The sequence below is a fragment of the Symphalangus syndactylus genome, chromosome 8 (genome assembly GCF_028878055.3).
Source record: "Symphalangus syndactylus isolate Jambi chromosome 8, NHGRI_mSymSyn1-v2.1_pri, whole genome shotgun sequence".
Lineage (NCBI taxonomy): Eukaryota > Metazoa > Chordata > Mammalia > Primates > Hylobatidae > Symphalangus > Symphalangus syndactylus.
The window spans coordinates 91,593,558-91,615,952 of NC_072430.2; the positions used below are offsets into that span (position 1 = coordinate 91,593,558).

The following is a 22,395-nucleotide window of genomic DNA, read 5'->3' on the forward strand; positions in this document are numbered from 1 at the left end:
AAAACATATTTTTGCTTTCCCTGGACCACCTAACCAAAGAGAGATACTTAATCCTTCTCTTAAATAGTTATAAGCAAAAAGTGACTTAATTATAACCCTGCAACATTAAGTCACTGCCATTCAATTAGAAACAAATGTTTCAGAGGAAAATTTTAATTCATTTAGCTTACAAATTCATTGTGACTCATAATAAGGAAAATGCAGATTAAAACCACAATGAGATGCTATGTTACACTCAGCAGACTAGCAACAATTAAAAAGTTCGACAATAATACACAGCATTAGAAAAGATATGATGCAATGGAAACCTCATACACTGTTGGTGGGAGTATAAATTGGCATTAGCATTTTGAATTGCTAGGATCCTGAAATCCCACTGAAAAATATACCCTTAAAAAAACATGGACATATGTGTACCAGGAGATATGTTAACAGAATGTTCATAGCCTCATTGTTTGTAACAGCAAAACTGTGGAAGCAATCCAGATGTTCCTCAGCATGAAAAAGGATAGATACATTGTGTTACATTCATACAGTGGAACACTGTAATAGTGAAAGGAAAGAACCACAGCTATACCCATTAACAATGATTTATCTCAAGAACATAATGCTGAATGGAAGAAGCAAGTCTTCAAAGAATGTATTCAAGATAACTCCACTTTCATTAAAGTAAAAATAAAAACAGAAAAATAAAGTAATAGTTTGCCCAGAAACCATATGTGGTAAAGTCATAAAGTAAAACAAGGAAATGATTAGTACAAGCTTAGGGTAAAAGTTTACTTCTGAGGATGTCCCTGTGAGTCAATCAGGGAAGAAATGATGGACAGTCTTAGGTCTAGGCATACAGGAGTTTCTTTATTTAAACAGTATATGTGTATGTGTTAATGTCCTTGTTTTGCTATAAAGAAATACCTGAGGCTGGATAATTTATAAAGAAAATAGATTTAACTGGCTCACGGTTCTGCAGGCTGTATAAGCATGGCTCCAGCATCTGTTTCTGGCAGAGCCTCAGGAAGTCTACAATCATGACAAAAGGGGAGCCGACATATCCTCATATCTTGTGGCAGCAGAGGGAGCAAGAGAGGGAGCAAAAAGGTCCTATACTCTTTTAAACAACCAGACTTTGTGTGAACTAACTAAGCGAGAACTCATTTATCACCAAGGGGATGGTGCTAGGTCATTCATGAGGGAGCCATCCCCATGATTCAATCTCCTTCCACCAGGTCCCACCTCCAACACTGGGAATCACATTTCAACATTCAACCTTCATATGAGATTTGGAGGGGACAAACATCTAAACTATATCAGTATGGTATACGTAATATTCTACATACAAGAAATTTTCTTAATTATAAAGGTTTTTGTAGAAAAGTATGCAGAGTATAATTCCCTCCTATGGAATGATGCATTTGTTATGAATCTATGGATCAAAATATATGAAATGCAATTTATTAGGGAAAGGTCAAGGGATCTGGATGGCGGATGGAGCTGCCTTATACAGTACTGATCCTATTTGAAACTTTATTATGTGATTTAAATGTATAAATTATATTTGATTTCAAGTTAATTATTATATATACAAAGGAATTTTGGAACAGCAATAATGACTAACCCTTGAATCAAGGTGTGTGTGTTTGTACGTGTGTGTGTGTGTGTGTGTGTGTGTGTATTTACCCCTGAATCTGATGAAGGTGAAAAGAGTCTACAAACTTGTAATCTGGATTATTACCAAGTTCCTAAGATTTTTAAGTTAGAATGATTCAGACAGGAAAAATGTGCCACCAACTCACAGAACTAATCATTCTCAGCCCAGAATTAAAATGGGAAGTATTACATACTTCTTGTTATTTATGGGTAGTTCAATATATATTTACAGTTATTATTTAGTTATTTGTAAAGACAATCACTTGATTTAAACATGCGTCCTATTTACTGACTTATTTTGTTATTGTTAGTTTGACTCTATTGCATTATTATGCCCTATTCACACAACATCCAAAATACAGAAAAGAGAACACGATGTCAGGGCACACATGCATCATTTAAGCATCATCTCCATCTGTCCATTGAGCCATCCCGGACTAATTTGGTAGGTTCAGAAGAAGCAGAGATTTTCACTTTGCCAAACAGCACTGCTGCTTTAAATGTGGTATGATCAATGTAGCCCAACCTGTAGAGGACCTGAGAGACTGAGACAGATTTTATGACCCCTCCACTTAAAAGCAGAGTAATTATCTCGACCAATTGGGTTCAGTCTTGAAACACAAGTCAGTTATTACCACGCAGGAGGTGGTATTTACTTTTCACAATTTTTTAAATAAATACTTTTCAGCTCTCATCAGAAGTAATAACCCTCAGACTTAACACTTACCATGCCCCAATCGAAAGGCAGATAGAGCTTTACCATCCAAAATTTTAGACCAAGCATCTGGAAGATATTTGCATGTCAACTAAAAATGGTACCCACTGACATGACTATTGTCCATGACCATGTATGCCAAAGCATCTCAATTTATGTGATTCAGCACTGGATTTTTATAATCTAACAAATTATATAAATCTAGCAAATCAAATGTCTTATTGGACTAATTTATCTTCTTTTACAGCCTCTCCTTTTATCTTCTCTTTCTTTTCTTGTCTTTATTTGCTCCCCTTTTCTTTTAAGGTTTCTCTTACTTTCAAATTTCAAGCCTCCCTCTGAACTTTTAACTTGGTGAGCAATAATTACTAAGTTAATTTTGTTCTTAAAGTCATATCTTTCTATTCTTTAGATGAGAATTTTGTTTGGATATACTCTGTTCTGGTTGGCTTTTCACTCTTTAATCTTGTTCCTTTCATTTCGAATTTCATTAATTTTTGGGTCAATCTCCCAAGCCTTCACATTGCCATTTGTAAAAGCCACTGTCACCAGACCTGAAACAAAATGCATTGCTCTGGATTTACGCAAAAAGAGCAAAGTTTAGGATGTGCAACATTTTAAAATGTTAAATTCGATTTTAAAAACATATTATTTAAAACTCAGATATATATAGGCCAGGCATTGTCGCTCACGCCTGCAATCCCAGCACTTTGGGAGGCGGAGGCGGGCTGATCACGAGATCAGGAGATCAAGACCATGCTGGCTGATACAGTGAAACCCAGTCTCTACTAAAAACACAAAAAATTAGCCGGGCGTGATGGCGGGCGGCTGTAGTTCCAGCTACTCGGGAGGCTGAGGCAGGAGAATGGCGTGAACCCGGGAAGCGGAGCTTGCAGTGAGCCGAGATGGCGCCACTGCACTCCGGCCTGGGTGAAAGAGCGAGACTCCGTCTCAAAAAAAAAAAAAAAAGCTGAGATGCATACATATAAACATGGAGAGCACATCTACTTTAGAAACATCTGAAGTGAAGAACTAGTTAGCAATAGGAATTAATTAAAACAGGACTTATCAGAGAAGTCTTTTTTTTTTTTTTTTTTGAGACGGAATCTCGCTCTGTCACCCAGGCTGGAGTGCAGTGACGCGATCTCGGCTCACTGGAGACTCCGCCCCCCGGGTTCCCGCCATTCTCCTGCCTCAGCCTCTCCGAGTAGCTGGGACTACAGGCGCCCGCCACCATGCCCGGCTAATTTTTTTGTATTTTTTTAGTAGAGACGGGGTTTCACCGTGGTCTCGATCTCCTGACCTTGTGATCCGCCCGCCTCGGCCTCCCAAAGTGCTGGGATTACAAGCGTGAGCCACGGCGCCCGGCCTCAGAGAAGTCTTAATAACATTTGTTTGTAAACAACATCATGAATTATAAAATTGATTTAAGGTTCTATTTCATGCTGTAGATTAGCCAGTTATGTCGCTGGTGTTACTGTCAATCTCTGGAATAGACATACTTAACACAGTCAAGGCAATCCAACATACAGAGAGCTAAAAAAAAAAAAAAAAAAACTACTTAAAAAAGGCTTGAATTTTATACATACCCTAAAATCCACTCTGCAACAAACAGTAAATTGTAATAATTAGCAAAACTATTTAAAATTTATAGAAAATGTTTTTACATTTAATTTAGGATCAAACAATTATTCAGACTTCAAAATAACCTTAATTCAATCTACAAGTAGTATTTTGTTAGAAAAGGCTCTCAAGGATATTTGGTGTCCCCACTGAATCTAGATGAGAGTGAACAAGTATTTTGGCACAGCCTTGTTCTAAACAAGATTATTGGGAGTAACCATTTCTTATTGCAGGGACTGGTACTAGCTTGAGAAAGTGTGAAGTGCCTCTTTACTGTGAAAAATTAGTCATCTTTGCACTCAAATTTTAAGGGCAAAGTATACAAATTCAAATTTCTTTCAAGGCTTTTATGTAAAGTTTTATCTTAAGTGCCTTTTACATTATTTCATCAAGCCTATTCAGATTAGAAATTTCCACTCTCTTGTCTTTGTAAAGACAGCCCTAATTTTTTTTTTCTATTTTAAGCTCCTTAGAATAAAGAAAATGTGTTGTAGAATACTGAGTTATCTTGCCATATATAAACGTACCAGAACAAATTGACTAATTTTAAAAACAAAATATAGTTTTTTAAAGGACATGCTTATCTTTATGTTTTGTAATAATAACTTTATCAAAAATATGCTGTTTGATAATGACTATCAAATAAAGTCAGAAAGTTTAGGGATAAGAGTTAAGAAACAGGAAAGGATAGTGGTAAGAAGAAGCCATTTGACAATTTTAAAAAATGTTTTGACTAATACTTCATCTAAGACAGAGAGTTATTTAATCCAAACCAGTGTGTTGCTTATGGTTTAAAATCCAGTCAGTAGTGTGATAAGAGAATATGTAGAAAAACAGTAAAATTACAACTTTGACACATTTTATATACATATTTTATCTGAATACTATGGATGTATGTTGACAATTAGTATTTTTCTCAAAGTAAAGTTATTGTTTTACTGAATGACATACATATTTGAACTCAGAAGAAAGAAAACCTTAATAGTGATATTTCTAGGTAAATGAATAATTAGAATTCTGTTTTAAAAAAAACAATGAAGTTAACACTGAATCTCAAACAAATGGGGAATCTAAATGGGAAAATAAAAGATGTATTATTATAATATGAGTTGGGTCCATTCAGAATATAACATGTGTAAAGATCCATAATGAGGCTTTCAAACAAATTATGATTTATTTAATCACAAATATGTATTTCAATTTATAAAATAGTCCTTTGGCTGTAAGTTTAGAAAACTTCCGTTAACAATACAATGAGGTAAGGTCACTGATAGTTGGCATTGTTTTTAGAGTTATCTGTATTTATACATCAACACTGAAAAGCTTAATAAATTACAGACTAACAAACATGTAACTTACTGTTTACCAAACAGACGTAAAACTTTTTGGCAATTAAACAGAATTTGTATTCTGCTATAGATGTTTTTAGGAAAGATTAATTTTCTTTCCTTCAATTTCATTGCTAAGTTTGTTTTTTTTTTCCTCCTTGTATAGGCTCTTTAGTGCTATTGTCCAGAAAGGCAATAAGTAACGGAATAAGGCTTTTGTTGGGAGGCAAGAGTTGGCAAGTCAGCCAGTTTCAACAAGAATTCTGCCAGTTTTAGCCATTGTGTGGCCATTTGGGGAAAGGCTTCAACATTTTATGTTAAAATACTGAGCAATCTTCTCATTTACCCTAATTTGAAAGGTCATTCCTTGGAATTTAGTAAAATCTGAACACTAAGTATATTACAGGCAGCATCTTTACTAACTTTTTTCCTTTCAAAGTCAGTGAAGAAATACATATTAGGTTGAAGTAAGAATAAAAAAATGAAAATTAATTTTTGAATATTTTCTTTTTGGAAATATACAGTGATTCTAACACCTTCAGTATTTTTACTCTGGCATCTCTTGAATAATACATAAACTCACATGAAGCCAAAATCCAGTTTTCTGTGATTTAGACTCTAGTATAAAGAAACATTCATTCATTTATTCATTTAAATATTTAGTAAACAGTTTTGGGGCACCTAATATACAGGCACTTATCTAGGTGCTTCATATATATTAGTGAAATGAAAATCAGGCAGAAATCCTTGCACTGGAGCTTACGTGTTAGTGGGTGGATGGAAAACAAAAAATAACAGCAAGTTTGGGTGCGGTGGCTCACACCTGTAATCCCAGCATTTTGGGAGGCCAAAGTGGGCGGATCACTTGAGGCCAGGAGTTTGAGACCAGCCTGGCCAACATGGCAAAACCCCATCTCTACTAAAAATACAAAAATTAGCTTGGTGTGGTCATGCTGAGGTAGGAGAATTGCTCAAACCGGGGAGGCAGAGGTTGCAGTCAGCCAAGATCATGCCCCTGCACTCCAGCCTGGGCAACAGAGCAAGACTGTGTTTCAAATAACTAACTAAATAAATACTAAACAAAACAAAAAGACAAACAAAAATCCCAGTAAATATGTAAATTATAGTAGATTGGTGCAAGATGATTAGTATTACAGGAAAAAAGGACAAACTAAAATAGATGAAAAGAAAAGAGGTCTATGGTGGTATAGACGTAGGTTGATTTTAAATAATTATCAATGTAAGCTCTTTAGAAGAGTTCACATTGGAGCAAGATTGCAGGGTGGTGAGGGACTTAGGTATATAGATATCTGGAATAAGAACATTTTATGCTAGTTGAAAGAAACCCACAGGTAATTCTTAATTCTCCTTTAGAAAATGTGCATATCTTTCTTTAAATTTGTGCCAAATGAAATCAGAAGTACTGGCAGTAAGTAAACTTGTCTAGAGGTGAAGGACTTGATAAATGGAAGAAGAGACATTTAAAGCTGGAATACAAGATCTATAGGTCCATAAGTAAGGAAGATTAGCATTCTTTTCATACTCAGATGCTAATGTGATGCTTATGTAATGTAGAGAAAAAGACAAATAATAAACTTAGAAATTATTCAAATAAATACTCCCTCATACTATTATGATTATTATATTACTATTATAATCTTATATCAATAAAATTATATGATGCACAATGATCTTTGTTCCTTACCAAAAATTTAATTTCAGTGCAAATAGTTTTTAAACTGGAATGGATATACTGTAATAACTGATGTCCATATGCGTATTAGGTTGAACTAAAATGTCCAGACAAAAAAAAAAGCAAGTCTGTTTTAAAGACTGTTTCCCTTCCATGATGATAACATCACACAACTATTTCTGTAAGGAAAAATGTAGACCAGAATGTAGGACAAGCCTTGAAGTCTAAACTATTTGAGTAATTAGGGGTAGAATGTTGTCAGAGTGTAAACATCTAACATCTTTTATTTCTTTTAAAAAAGCACATGCCATTTCAAGACCTACACCATAGTTAGATTTAATGAAACATTGAGATGGAGTCTCCCTTTTCTAAGTTAGGAATCCATTAACTAAATTTATTTAACTTATTCAGGCCTCTAGCTTAGGAAGCCACAAGTCATATTTAAGGTTTTGAACATATGCAGTCTTTTATGGTACTGGAGTCAGGAAAGCTGAGAACTTGCTGAACGAACTTAGTTTTCAGGATTAGTATGAAAAATTACACATTTAATGGATGTTTTTGAAGAATGCTTGTGTTATATCTAAACTCAAATATAAAGTCTTTGTTAATTTTGGTGTGTATTTACTTTGAAGGAAGTAGACTGGAATTTGGTTCATTAAATATAAACATATATTAATTTTATGATCAAAACGACTTTCACACTGATAACATGGAACATAGAACAGGAAATCCTTTTGGAAAGTGCATAATTAAGGAAGTTAGCTATTGTGAGAAATTCAATTAATTAAAAAATTAAACAATATTTAGGAAAATCATTATATGAATTTCACTCCTGCCTGGTTGTTCCAGACCTTAATATTTGCTCATATCTCATTTGAAGGCCTTCCTATTCAAATTAATGAAGACAAATATTCATCAAAGCTTTATTCTTAGGAATATCACTTTCTTTAACCATGATATTTGCAATGGAATTAGACACACAAAAATATTTTTTGTCAAAGTAGGAAAGGTAAAAATTATATTAGAAGCAATTGAAAGGGAGATATTTCAGAATATCTTAACCAAGGAAAACATAAAATTGAGAACACAGTGAATCTGGTTGTTGTTTATTTCAGGTTTTTTGATGTTTCATCAATAATTGAAGGTTTGCTACGATAATAAATATATACATATTTATTATATGTATTTGATTTCTCTGATTTATCAGACATTAAAAGATCTGATTTACCAGGTTTTGTCATTTTGGAAAACACTCTAGTTAAGATATTGAGTCTTGATCTTGTGACAAGATGAAAAATAGAGTGGCAGCCAGCAGTATGGATTAAGACTTTACACTTTGATTGGAATTGTCTTTACATAACATGGAAGCGGTGGTGTTGTTGTCCAGAGCAGGAGACCTGTCTTGTTGGCCTTTGACACCTAGCATAGGGCCAGGCACCTCATAAGTACTTCTTATGAGGTACTTCTATGGACCATATTGTTTAATCCTAGTATTCCCTAAGGGAAATAAATGTATAGTCATATGAGTTAAAATATAAATATTCTTTGACAGAAATAAACTCTGGGATGAAAAATCAGTCTGCTTCCTTCCCCCAAATGAAATATACTGCAATATTACCAGATTTTAATTTGTTTAGAGAAAGAGCAATTTTAGCATACAGGAAAATACGCTACTCTTGACCACCTGAGGCCAGAACGCAGCTATTGGGCATATGGTTTGGAAAAAAGTGAACGTTAGACAGGCTACGTGAGAAAACTTAGTGGAAGGAGAGGGATACCAAAAGAGAGATGGAAAATTACCAACTGCAGATCGTACTTACTGTATAGTTTTTCCTAAAGCCCTGCAAGTCATGCCCTCTGTCTGCTGGGAAAACTCTTGGCCATTTGTTTCTGATGTCCATGTCTGTCTTTTGAATTCTGTCCCTTACTCCCTGATCCATAAAAGTATCTGAGGTGGCTTAAAAACATTACACACACACACACACACATACGTATAAATATATTTTACCTTATTTTATAAGAGTAACTGTCACGTGAATTACCTGAAACATGGGTTTTTAAGCTGAGAGTTGAAGAACTCTTAACATAGCTAGGAAAAAAGCGATCCTATGAAACTCATGCAACTGTAAGCAAAATGAGAATTCCTTTGAATGTATTTTTTTTAATTTATGGAAAAAAAGTTTTTGGTTTCATTACATTCTCAATGTGGGTCTTAATTTATAAAATATTCAATGATAAATTCTTAAAATGAATTATGTTAAGCCAAAACCTAAATTTTTTTTGCCATCCTATTGCACAGGCACTCTTTCTTTGTATTTTTGAAATATAATAAATAAGAAAATATAAGTGTCTTCCAGTAGGTGGCAGTAATAAGTTCCTAGAATAAGAACTTAAAAAAAAAATAATGAAAAACAACTTGGAATTCTAAAAATTGAATTTATTGGATCCTTCTTAATGTTCTCATTTTGAGATTGTGGAGCTGCTATAATAATCAAAACTAAAATTTTCTGACAGATGTCTACATTTATCTCTACTGTAGTATAGTCACACAAGTAGCAAACAAATTTGTGTAAATAAATTTACTTTTATTATCTTGTGTTAGAAGAGATTCAGTTTGGATTTGGTGAATCATATCACTATTCAACTTTGCACAACTTCAGTAATGAGAGGTCTAATAATAGATAATACACAATAGTATAATGACAAATTTAGGATTTAGATTCATAATATATGTAGGATAAAACGAGAGTTTTGTCAACGAGGATTATGCAACTTTGGGTTTCACTGAGTTTCATGTGTAAAGAAACACAATAATTTTTGTTTAATATATATTTTTAAATTGTTAATATGCAGGTATTTTAAGTGCTCAAGTTCTATGAGATAGTAATTATCAATATCAATTTTATTAGGTTCAGGCATGTATTGTATGATGGCAAAAGGATGGTCACTCTAACAACTGTAATTATAAATCACACTTGTTCACTCTTCTTGTCTTACAGAGAGATTGTATTCTGTCTATCCGTATGGGTGTTGATTATTTGGAATAAAATTTTGCATAGAAACAAATTATGTCCTCAGTCTCATTCACAACAGACTTAAGGTGAACATGAAAATTTATTGAATATGTACTAAATGCCAAGCGCTAAAAAATTTCCACGTGTTAATTCACGGATTACTTACAAAACCTTATAAAGCAGTATGATTATCACTTCCACTTTATGGATGAGAAAGGGGAACTAATAAGTGGTAAATTTTGGGTTCATATGTGGATGATCTAAATCCAAAGTGCATCACAGCGCACTTCTATAAATACCATATACCTAAATTTCTAAAATAAATGCATATTTTTTCTTAATTTATAAAGTATATTGGTATATTTGTAGAAAAGACAAAAACAAATGCATCATTAAAAGCAAAATTTTAAAGACATATACACATTGACTAATAAAACATTAAACATGTTATTCTAATATTGTTTCCATTACTAAGTACAAAATAAAATCACAGTTTTGTATTGATGACATTCTTTTCCCATGGTTTTAACCCTCTTTTTCTATTATAATGTTATTTATTGCTCTCTGATACTTACCAAAGTTTCTATTTTTCCTTCAAATTATCCTTGGAAGAAAGGCAAAATTGAGGTGCATATGCAAAATATCTGCATAATCATTGGTCTCAGTTTAATTAGTGAATGCGGGTTCAAATTAACACTCATTTGTAAAATTTATGAATTTGGTAGTTGGATACAAGAAAAATTTATCTTCATTTTCTTTAATAAAACCAAACCTGTGTGCTCACGAATATGCTATTGATCCTCCATGTGACTACACTGTTAGGAGATGGGCACTTATAAACCATCCATTTGCTATGTGACTAAATCATTGCAATTTAACATACCAAATGATATGCTCGAAATTCACTATAATTTTATGAGAAACATAAATGAGCTTAGGTTAGTCTAAGCCTGAATAGAGAAATAGCTACAGTTTTATGCAAAAGTTTATGTCATATTAACACTTTTTAATTTAAAAAGATATGTTCTATGTTAAGGGAAATAAGATTTGTCTGAAAATTGGGCTCCATTCCGCAGTGTTAATAAAATATAAAACTATAGCACCAATACCGTAGGGGTTATTTATGTATTCATTTTGGCTTATGCTAGATTGAACTGGGTTGGGATTTTTGCCTTTTTAATTTTTAGTAATGGAAAAGGTGTATAACACATTTAATTAAGCCATGAAAAAATTAAAAAATAAAACTTGTTTAACATTTCAAAAGTAAATATACTATTTGGGCCATTTTTGCAAACAATAATATTTTGGTGTGTTAGTTTTGAATAATACTGTCTCTTAAGTAAACAAACTAATTGAAGTAAAAAATGGAAGAAATGTGTTTTAGGAAAATATTTGCAACTTATTACCTGATAATAATTCTAGTAACCTAGGAAGCATAGACCCTAACTCAGTTCACAGGCAGTGATACTATTTTATATTTTTGTAACAAGAAGTAAGACCTTATTATGTCCTTAAAAATTGAATACATTTCTTCTCTTTTTTGTAATATAGCTTATTATAATTAAATTAATTTGATTTTAAGATTATTCCAATAAGGAAAAATGCAGAGATTAATTGACCTAATCTAATTCACATGGTCCATGTGAATAAATGTAGCTTATTATAATTAAATTAATTTGATTTTAAGGATATTCAAATAAGGAAAAATGCAGAGATTAATTGACCTAATCTAATTCACATGGTCCATGCGAATAAATGGGAAAAGGATAGATCCATCTGGTTAGAATGTAGAGTTTATCTGGTATTTCTGGTAAGTTTTTATTTTCCACCTATTTGCATCATAATATTTTTGTATATTAAATGAGAAGATGTCTTGAAATAAGTTGTAATCCAGTATGGTACATGTACTTTGTCAGAAAAATAGAACATACCTGAGAAATTATGAATGTTTATCGTTTACCCATGGATTTGAAAACCAGATACAGATAAATGTTTTAAATAACTGTGTACCATTTGTCTATCTTAAGCGTATTCTCCAATATTCTGATTAAGTCAAAACTAAGATACGTTACACACTTGTCTCTCATAAGAGTGTCTTTCATTAACACCCTTGCAATGATAGAGCTTGTGTTTATGGTTTAATAGCTTCTCTGAATGCCAAGCATAAGATACGCAATAAAGCAAAAGATTTTAAATACTCTTTCTTGAACATATTTGTATTCTGAAAAGTCGATACTGTAATCATTATATCTCCAAAACCAGAATTATTTGTTAAAGCTGTATTCAAGGTCATATGTAGAGTATGAAATAGATTTTTTTTAGTGAATACGTTTTTGATCCTTTAAAGATTATTATATTTTTTATATAAAGATCTAGAACAATCTTTTAAAATTAAGTTACTATCAAACTTTTGCCATGTAGATAAAATTGGTAGCAAAATGTTTTTACAATGTTTCCAAATATGATCTAGTTAGAAATATATAATGATGCTATTAACTGAAATTCAGTTAGTGTTTATGTGTTTATCAAATAATTTGTCCACATTAATCTGTAAAGCAAATAAGGTAATCATTTTACCTTTATATTATTTTCAATTTTTTATTAAATTTTATTTTTGTTATGCATGAAAAAATAGTATAATATGTGCAGGTGAACATAAATGTTCTTACAAATATGCTAAGTATTGACTTCACTTAAAATTCATTACATGTTTGGAGTCACCAGTGAGAAAAGCATACACATCTTGCCCACTCATTTAAAATAATTTTTAAAATTACAGACCCAGTATTATTTTAAAAAATGTTTTTGTTATTCCAGTTTTTCAAAGCAAATGAACAGTTTCATATATTATAAAAATCTACATATTTTAACTTTTAGTATAATGTTTTGGTATGTAAGATAGAAAAAAAATCTTGTAACAATAACCAAAAACATTATCTCTTCAAGAAATAGAATATTTCAGGTAAAACATATTTCAGTTCACATTATTCACATAATATTTCAATTCTATGTTTCATTTTACATATTTAGAATTGACTGTAGGCTCAATGCATTGATTTTATGATGCTACAAGGAAACATCTTCTAGCAAAGTAAATTCATTTCTTTATGGCTAAAAGCATGCATTGATATTCTGATATTTTCTTATCATTAAAGAAAGCACATTTTGAATACAATAATGTGAATTTTTATTTCAAACTTCCAGTTATGTCCTCAAATATTTCCTTTGGCTAATGACCTTCAATGTTCATCGCCTAGTGTTTTTCAAAAGTATTTTTGGAAAACAAAGATTATAAACCACACTGTTAGTAAACTCATAAAAATTTAATCGAATTATACAAGAAAATTATGCGTTTTGGACTAGCAATTCAACAAAAATTAAGGAAGTTTGGAGAGTTTCTCATTATAAAATATGATCATAATATAATACCTCCTAAGAAAATAATCTGAATTAAAAATAATGTTGTTTTAATTTTTGTTACTAACCCATGGCATTGGGTTAGTAAAAGTGTTGTTTCCACTTTCTCCCCCATTTATATAATGGCTAAAGTCACATTCTAAAAACACTTTTCCCATTTCTACACGTGTCAGGGAACTGAGTACAACTGAAGATTGAAAAGAGAGAGAAATCAGCCATGATACACTTAAAGAATCACAAATCTAAGAATTAATTTAAATTTTCATTATATTGAGGAATTTGTGGAAAAATTGAGTTGTAAATTACTGAGGAGTTACTCAGGATGTTTGTAGTCTATTATTAATGTGCCAGATATAAGTGATTAAGTACAGGATGCTTCCAATGCAGGACATCTTGGAAAGTATAATTTCATTTAGGTAAGAAAATATAAAACTTAAAAATCATATCTATCAACATCATTTAAAATTTGACATCAAACTTTCTCCAGCAACAAATTTGTGATATATCTACACAAACAATTTATTAAGCAAACACTAGTTTCTTAAATTGTTCAGGACAGTCTGTACTATCGGAATGAGCATTAACAGATGTTTTATCTCAACATTTCAGTAAGTTCCATCCTGGAAATTCTTTTTTAATAAATACTTTAATTTCTTTGTTTAATCATCTAATATACTTCTTTGGGAAAGCTGTCACGTTTCTTTATCCAGAGATATCGTGGTATCACACCCCCCTCCAAAAGCTTGCAGAGGGGAACCAGTCAAGTTCAAGTATTCTCTTAAAGATTTCAAAATTAAGAATTGTTTTAAAAATCTACATTTCCTAAACTCTAGGTTTTTTTTCTTTGTAGCCGACACCATGATCCAAATAAAGAGCAAACAGTTCAGGGGTAGCAGAAGAGAAATTTAAACACATCTGGCAACAATGAACAACAAAAATTAGTTCAGTAGTTACAGATATATGTGTAAATAAAGGTGAAAGGCAAATGTAATAAATGCAAAGTGATTACTTTTCAAAACTCTGTATTATGATCAACCACAGAGTAAGTGAGACTCCGAGACCCATTAAGTAGTTATTCTTTCACCTCTTTCTTAGAGCTGATAACGTGGAAAGTTTAAAGACCCTTCCGGGGGGAAAAATGTTTTCCAGTTGTCAAGATTCAAGCTTAGCTAATAGTAGAGCTAATTTTAAGAGACATTGTTCTCTGATTAAGGTATTTGTTCAGAAATATGTCTTTTAATCCATTTAGGTTTTTAATACTTGCTAAATTTATTTTCTAGAATACCATGGTAAACAATATTATCTAGTAGTATTAGATTTTGTATTCATGTTAGGGTAGTAGGCTGTATTTTCTCTAGCATGTGAAATAAGTGAGAATATGTTTCAACATTATTTCAATGCTATCTACTAAATTCTATAATAGAAACAATGCCAAACTATATGAGAATACTACTTAGAATAAATATATTTATTTTGAATGTGCACTTACCCAGTCCAGCTCTTAAGGAAATTCTTTGTGAAATATTCTTAGGATGGAACTTTACTTTCTGAGATTCCGCAGAAGAGATTTACCCACAAGCAAGGTGGGAAAGAGTGAAAGCTTTGCAATGTGATCCTGCTATCAGAATGAGATTCAGTTAGCGGAGCTTGATGGTCCTAAAGCAGGAGGTGACACTCTCTGCTGGAGAGAGAGAGGTTGTTCTGAGTAGATTGTAAGTGTTGTCAGATTGTAAGTGATCAGCAGCAGAAGGGAAACATCAGAGCTTCCTGTTACATCACTCTGACCCCGCCTGCAGTTAGTGTTAGGTTACTTCTTTCTCAAATAGCATACCCCAGGAAAGCAGCACTCCTTTCTTATTGTGAGACAAGAGCAAGAAGCAGCCTGAACAGAGAGAGATCATAGGCTGTGTGAATACATTGTTACCAGTAAAAAGCTGGCTGGCTTTCACCTTGACTGAGTTCTGTTAGAACTTGCCAAACAAGCTACTTGTGATTTGAAGGAAATCTGAATATAGTATTCTGCTCAAAGAATCAAAGGAGTTAGGCGTGTGTGTGTGTGTGTGTGTGTGTCTGTGTGTTGAATTATAGCTTACAAAGTATACAGGAAAAAATATCTAACAAATCTGTGTTCATAGCACAACACAGAAAAAAAATCAACTGTATTCATCATAATTGGTTTTATGATTTGGCCCTTCTTAATTTGGAGCTCTGCTAATTGGGTGCTGTTCCTCCATCAGTTCCTAAGTACAGTTGCTAATCAGTTAATTAGATCAAGAAACTTTATCCTGCAGTTTTTAAATCTTTTATTTTTTCCTTTACCTTCTTCATAAGAACATGAGTGTATGTGTTATAAATTCAACTTGTGTGTGTGTGTGTATAGAGTGTTTCTTTTATAATATATAAGTATATATATTTGACAAAATAGCCTTTTGAATAATTCATAATTTTAAAATTATTGTACACATTTAAAAATATTTGGTATAATTATGTTATTTACTATATAAAAATAATTTATACCATATATTTATAAATCAATAATCTTAAAGAAAATATAGATATGTTATAAACATAATATTATAAAATAATATAAGTACAAAGCATACTTTATTTCTTAGACAAAATTTCATCTCAAAGCATAATTTTTCCTGAATATGTTTAATACATCATTGGATATGATCAGGGGAAAATGTAAATTTGAAGTGCTTTTATCATTTTTATAATTTGGTAAATGTATGATATGAAGCAATAATTATAATCCCTGTAACCTAAAAGCACTAAAAGTCACTTAATTTATCAGGGCATAAATTTTCTCATTTATAAACTAGAAGAGATAGATTTTATCTCTAAGGCTTTGAATCAACAAATTTCATAACATTTTGAAATAGATAAGATATGGTGAGGATAATTCAATTCTTAGTAAATTGTTAGTGCAATTCCAGGATAAAATGAGGTGCCAATACACCCTGTAGGCAAACAAAGGAGGTAAAGGCAAAATAAATTCAGGAATATCATGTTTTTAAAGTAGGGTGCTCGTGTTGACATTTTTGTCGTCTGAATTAGTGGAAGAAAATGTTTATACAATCTTTGATTTTAAGACCAGAAAGATCAATATTGATAAAAAAAAAAAACAGACATATAAAAAATAGATATACCTTTATCTCTATTATTATGGTTAATAGAAAAGACTTGTAAGAAACTGAGTTACACTGGTGAACCGGTTCTGATACTGTCTGGTGTGATCTTGACAAAGCTTTTTAGGCTTGATGTTCCCATCTTGAAATTCAGAACAAAACAAATACTACATTTAATATGAAAGTAATAATGGGTCATGTCTTCTCATCTTCTATGCTAAGTGTAATATATGAATCCTATAAAGAGATTAATACATAGTTTTTGAATTTAATTAAATCATGGAAAACTAAAACTTTTCCCAATATGTTTATAAAAGTATTAATATTTTTGTCTTTCCAAAGATTCATTTCCTTCCTTCCTTCCTTCCTTCCTTCCTTCCTTCCTTCCTTCCTTCCTTCCTTCCTTCCTTCTTTCCATCCTTCTTTCTTCCTTTCTTGATGGAGTTTTTGCTCTTGCTGCGCAGGCTGGAGTGCAATGACGCAATCTCAGCTCACTGCAACCTCCACCTCCTGGGTTCAAGCAATTCTCCTGCCTCAACTTCCCAAGTAGCTGGGATTACAGGCGCCCGCCACCACAACCAGCTAACTTTTTGTATTTTTTTGTAGAGGCAGGGTTTCACCATGTTGGCCAGACTGGTCTCAAACTCCTGACCTAAGGTGACCCACCCACCTTGGCCTCCCAAAGTGCTGGGATTACAGACGTGAGCCCCTGCACCTGGTGAGATTCATTGATTTCATTTGCCCAATACTAATAAGGTCTACTGAAGGAAAAAAATTCATGTTTTGAGCTCATGTCATAAGACCCTTAATCAAATGCTCTTTCTCTTCTACTCTCTATCAAGTGCTATACTTTATGGGGTGTCTAATAGAAGTTGTATTATTTATATTTAAGTTGATGGACACATGGGCCCATGGTTGTAGTCCATGAAGACTCCTTGATAAATTTTATTAATATCATCTTTAATTCTTATTTAGGCATAACAGGAAAATTGCATCCTAGTAATCCTCAAGAGCTGCCATTTTACAAACTTCAAAAAAAATAAATGGTATAAGGACTTCCAGGAAGGCATTCAGGGTATTCTAAGTTATGTAGGAGCAAGTGATAAGATAGATCATAAAAACTTCTCTACTACCTACTGAAACATGAAGGCAAATGTTTGGAAAACTGTAGCAGAGCTAAATGAAAACATTTCAATAATCAGTGAAGTGATTTTGAGCCAACGTGGCATTATATGGATTTATATATTATAATCTTTCTTCAGAAGACATTAAAGCCACTTGCAATAATTTAATTAGTAGTGACAAAATTTGTATTTCGAGCTATGTAATGTGCTAACTGTGTTTTAGTGAGACGAGTAAAAATAGAATGTTCCGTGCTATCTAGTCCTTGAATGAACAGATTGACTACCACATGAGAAGTCAAGGGCCAAATTCTGTGAAATTAGCAACTGATGCCGCTAACATAGAGTCTAGATGTAATGATGCAGAGCACTGCAATAAGGTTTTCTGTAGAAGTGAGGAATGGTGTATAAGTGTAGAAATATATACATATAATGATGGACAGTCACACATTTTCATTTTAGCATCCTACATGCAGGATTTGTACTTTTATTTGCACTCATGAATAAGGCTCACTAGCGACCTTTTCTTCCAATAGGGGATACTAGTTACTACGTGAAATGCAAGTTGACTCAAAATTAGGAGTAGGCTAACTCCAAGTTATTGGGCTACTGTTTATATTGAATATGTTAGCTAAACCAGACCAAAATGTGGTTTGACGAATTTAATTTTCTACTGACCAAACTGACCACTTATTTTGAATTTGTATGGATACTGCCTTGGAGCATAGTTCTTGCCACAAGAACAAACAAAATAAAACAGAACACTTTTACAGGAAATATATTAAGGACAGACTTTCCCTAGTGAGAGTGCAAGAATAAGTCAAAAGAAAGACTTTTAAAATAATTATTATGAAGTTTTAAAAGTTATTATTTTATGTTAATAATTCTTTTGTGTTCTTAATTGTCTGAAAGCAATTACTTATACTTGGTGATAATTTATGCAGTCAGCAATGTTATATATAACTTGCTTATGATAAATGCACCAATAATTTGAGGAAAAACACATATACCCTGCATCAGAAGCTTATATGTTTAAAAGCTTTACATTAAAAAACTACTTCTAGCAAGGAAATAAGTTCACCCGACCTTTTATTATTTTACCTAGCAATTGCTGTTAGCATTTTTCAAGTTGTTTTCAAAACAAAAATAAATTGCATTTAGTAAAAGAATCTGAGTACAATGTCTGGGACATGAGGGTGAATATGCTATTATCTATTACTAAAACCAAAAGGCCGTTTTTCACTTTAATTGTGCACATAGCTATCATTTTAAAGAAGATTACAATATTCTTTTAAAAATAGGTACTATGAATAAGAATTTGGAAGGGGCAGAAAACTATGTTTGAAATGAACAGTGTATATATCCAGTCAGATATACAATAAATAAAACTATTTTATAGCCTATATGTAGAGTTTCTTTTAGTATTTAATAATGTATTTTCTCAAGAAAGCCAAGTAACATAAAAAATAATCGGCCAAACATTTGCCTATTTTAAAAATTCTTATATCCTGATGGATTTAGATCTTCCTGGGAACTTAGTATTTTCTTACAGATATTAATGAGTGTTGGAGGGGTGGCTATTGCTAGAATAAAGTACTAGTACTGGCTAGTGAGCTATGTCATGGACTAATTCAAATGGATTTTTAAATACAACAAAATTATAAATGCTTACTTTAAATGGGAGTACACAATGAACTTTCTGAGGGGAAATACCTTCAATAAGGTGATCATATGTCTCAGTTTTCTGGGGCAGTCCCAATTCATAATTTCAGGCTCAAAAATGCTCTGGTTTGAAGAAAAAAGTATTATACAGTATATGGTGAACCTAGCCATACTTATCACTAGAGCAATGACAAGCAGCACATAAATACTAAGAGTGTGTGAGTAATTTATTTGGGAAACTCAAATCTTCTTTCCCAGAAGAGTTTAAAATAGTTCTTACTATTTCTAGGATGGTTTTAGTTGGCATCCAAAAAGATGCCCTTTTTAATTCTGGATATGCATTTAATGCAGTTTTATTCTGAAATGCCTCTTATTTGCTGAATATCAATATTGATTGTGAAAATAAAAGGTTTATTTATATTTGTATTTAGACATTTTGACTTAAGTAGTATTTGATTAAAGGACCAATCTGTATATTTTACATAAATAATTTAATCATTAAAGATGCCAAATAGTATTCATGTCTTTCCAGTATTAGCAAACTATTTTCTTCAGCTGTCATCGTATTTATATAACTTATAAAAATATTAACAACTTATATTTTTGTTTATTTTCTTTAAAAGCTTATTCATATTTAATATCAGTCAATAACGTACAGTGAGACTTGAAATATTAATGACTATGGAACTGTATGTAATGCATATATTGAAATATATGATGGATTTGCCTAGGAACTCTTAACACCTTTGAGAAAGTGTCACATCTTTCTTTTTACAGTTTTGAGGAATCTATAGTGTCATCCTGCCATCTAGTGTTAGACATTCTCAAATTACAAAAAGTTGTTCTCTGACCAGAATAAAAATGAAATTCTATTGCTTTTTCTCTAATGAAAAAAATCTCAACAACTAGGGAAGATTTCTAAGAAAACATCCTGATGTACTTGATAAATACAGTTACAAGGTGCAGGTACTTAATGTAGACTATACAAATTAAAGCCCATATAGTCGATGGAGGATATGTATTTCATCAAATTTTAAGTGCAAAGGAAAACAATGATGTAATAAGTGTTAAATCACAATGTAATTTTAAAATTACACATTAAGATGGCATACCTTCTTTTGTCTTTCTATGTATTTATCACGCCATCTGTATTCGTGATTCAAAGCTAGAGATGGCTAGGCCAAAGAAGACTAACTCCTACATATCTGATCAGGAATACAAATCAAATCATTGAAAACTAACAACAGAGTGATAAATGTCTCTCATGTCTGATAAACAAGGCTCTCACTATGTTAAAGCATGGAGAGCATTTGTTCCACCACTATCTGTTGGAAACAAAATCAATCATTAATTCACTATGATCCTGCTCTGGCTTAATGACTCCCACCCTGCTAACATTGCCATAGCCAGTACCTACTGGCATTTGCCACCTGAGGGCATGGGAACTGGCCCACCTAGTATGATGTAGCTCCTGCTAACACCAGTGCATACTATTTTGAAGCCTAAGGGTTGTCTCACTACTGCTACTGCCATTGCCCATGCCACACATGATTCCCCGGGGACTAAAAGCCCACCCACCTGCCTTGCTCAATATTATCTCTGCCACTACCTGAGCAAGTTGCCTGAAAGCCCCCAAATTAGCCTGTTTGCACCTGCTAACATTGATGTCCATGCACGCTAGCCAGAGACCCAAGAACAGGAACACTTGGCCCACCACTGCATCCATTGGGTCCTGAGGACTGGCCCAAGCAGAGTCCCTGTTCCCAGCAAAATCTCACCACAGCCTGCAATAACAACTGCAGCCTAAGCCACTGAGGAAATCACAAATACCACTGATGTTATTTGTAGCTGAAGATATTACACAGAGACTACATTCTCAAAATCAAAGCTAAAGTGTCCTATCCAACCAATACCATAGATATGTCTTCAGGAAAAAGTCTTCCCCTATGAAAGCCAGTTCAATGGACAAAAATAGAGAACCCAGAAATATATTTACATATTAAACTACCATCTGGTTTTCAGCGAAGGCACCAAGCACCTACATTGGGAGTGGACAACCAATTCAGTAAATAGTACCAGTATCCAGAAAACTGGATTACCATATGCAGAAGAATGAAACTAGACCCCTATCTCATATCATATAAAAAAGTCAACTCAAAATGGATTAGAGACCAAAATATAAGTCTCAAAACTGTAAAACTACTAGAAAAAAATATAGGAGACACATTGATCTAGTTAAAGATTTTATGTATAAGAAGGCAGAGGCAATACAACAAAAATAAACAATACCATACTAAATAAAAAAACTTCTGTATAGCAAAGGAAACAATCAACAGAATAAAGAAATAACCTGTCGAATGGGAGAAAATATTTGCTACCTTTCCATCTGACAAGGGACTAATGAAACAACTCAACAGCAAAAACTAGTACTCAATTAAATAGGCAAAGAACATGAATAGACATTTTTCAATAGATGACATACAAATAGTCAACAGATATATTTTTAAAATGCTTATTATCACGGATTATCAGGGAAATGAAAATCAAAACCACAATGGGATATCATCTTACTCCAGTTAGAATGGTTACTATTAAAAAGACAAAACACAATAGATGTCGGTGAGGATGTGCCGAAAAAAAGAGCTTATATATTGTCAGTGGGAATGTAAATTAGCATAGCCATGATAAAAAACAGTATGGAGATTTATTTAAAAACTTAAAAACAGAACTACTATATGATCCAGCAATCCCACAGTATTCACAGGAAAGGAAATCAGTATATCAAAGAGATACCTGCACCCTATGTTTATTGCAGCACTATTCATAATAGCCAAGATACTTAATCATCATAAGTGTCCACCAATGGATGACTAGATAAAGAAAATTTGGTTTACCTACACAATGGAATACTACTTGGCCATAAAAAGAATGAAATCTTGTCACTTGTAACAACATGAATAGAACTGGAAATCATTATGTTAAGTAAAATAAGCCAGGCACAAGAAGTCAAATATTGCCTGTTCTCTCTCATATGTGAAAGGTTAAAA

General features: G+C 32.6%; 1 protein-coding gene across 2 annotated transcripts in view; it reads right to left on the reverse strand.

Moving 5' to 3' along the window:
• The window catches only part of CALCRL (calcitonin receptor like receptor), a 109,969-nt gene extending 94,748 nt beyond the window's left edge, over nucleotides 1–15,221 (reverse strand). Inside the window, exon 1 of one of the 2 annotated variants that reach the window (XM_055289960.2) lies at nucleotides 14,924–15,221. The gene's annotated coding sequence lies outside the window, so the exon portion shown is untranslated. The remainder of the gene's footprint in view (nucleotides 1–14,923) is intronic. The other variant, XM_055289959.2, reaches the window with a different exon arrangement.
• Nucleotides 15,222–22,395: the final 7,174 nt, after the last annotated feature.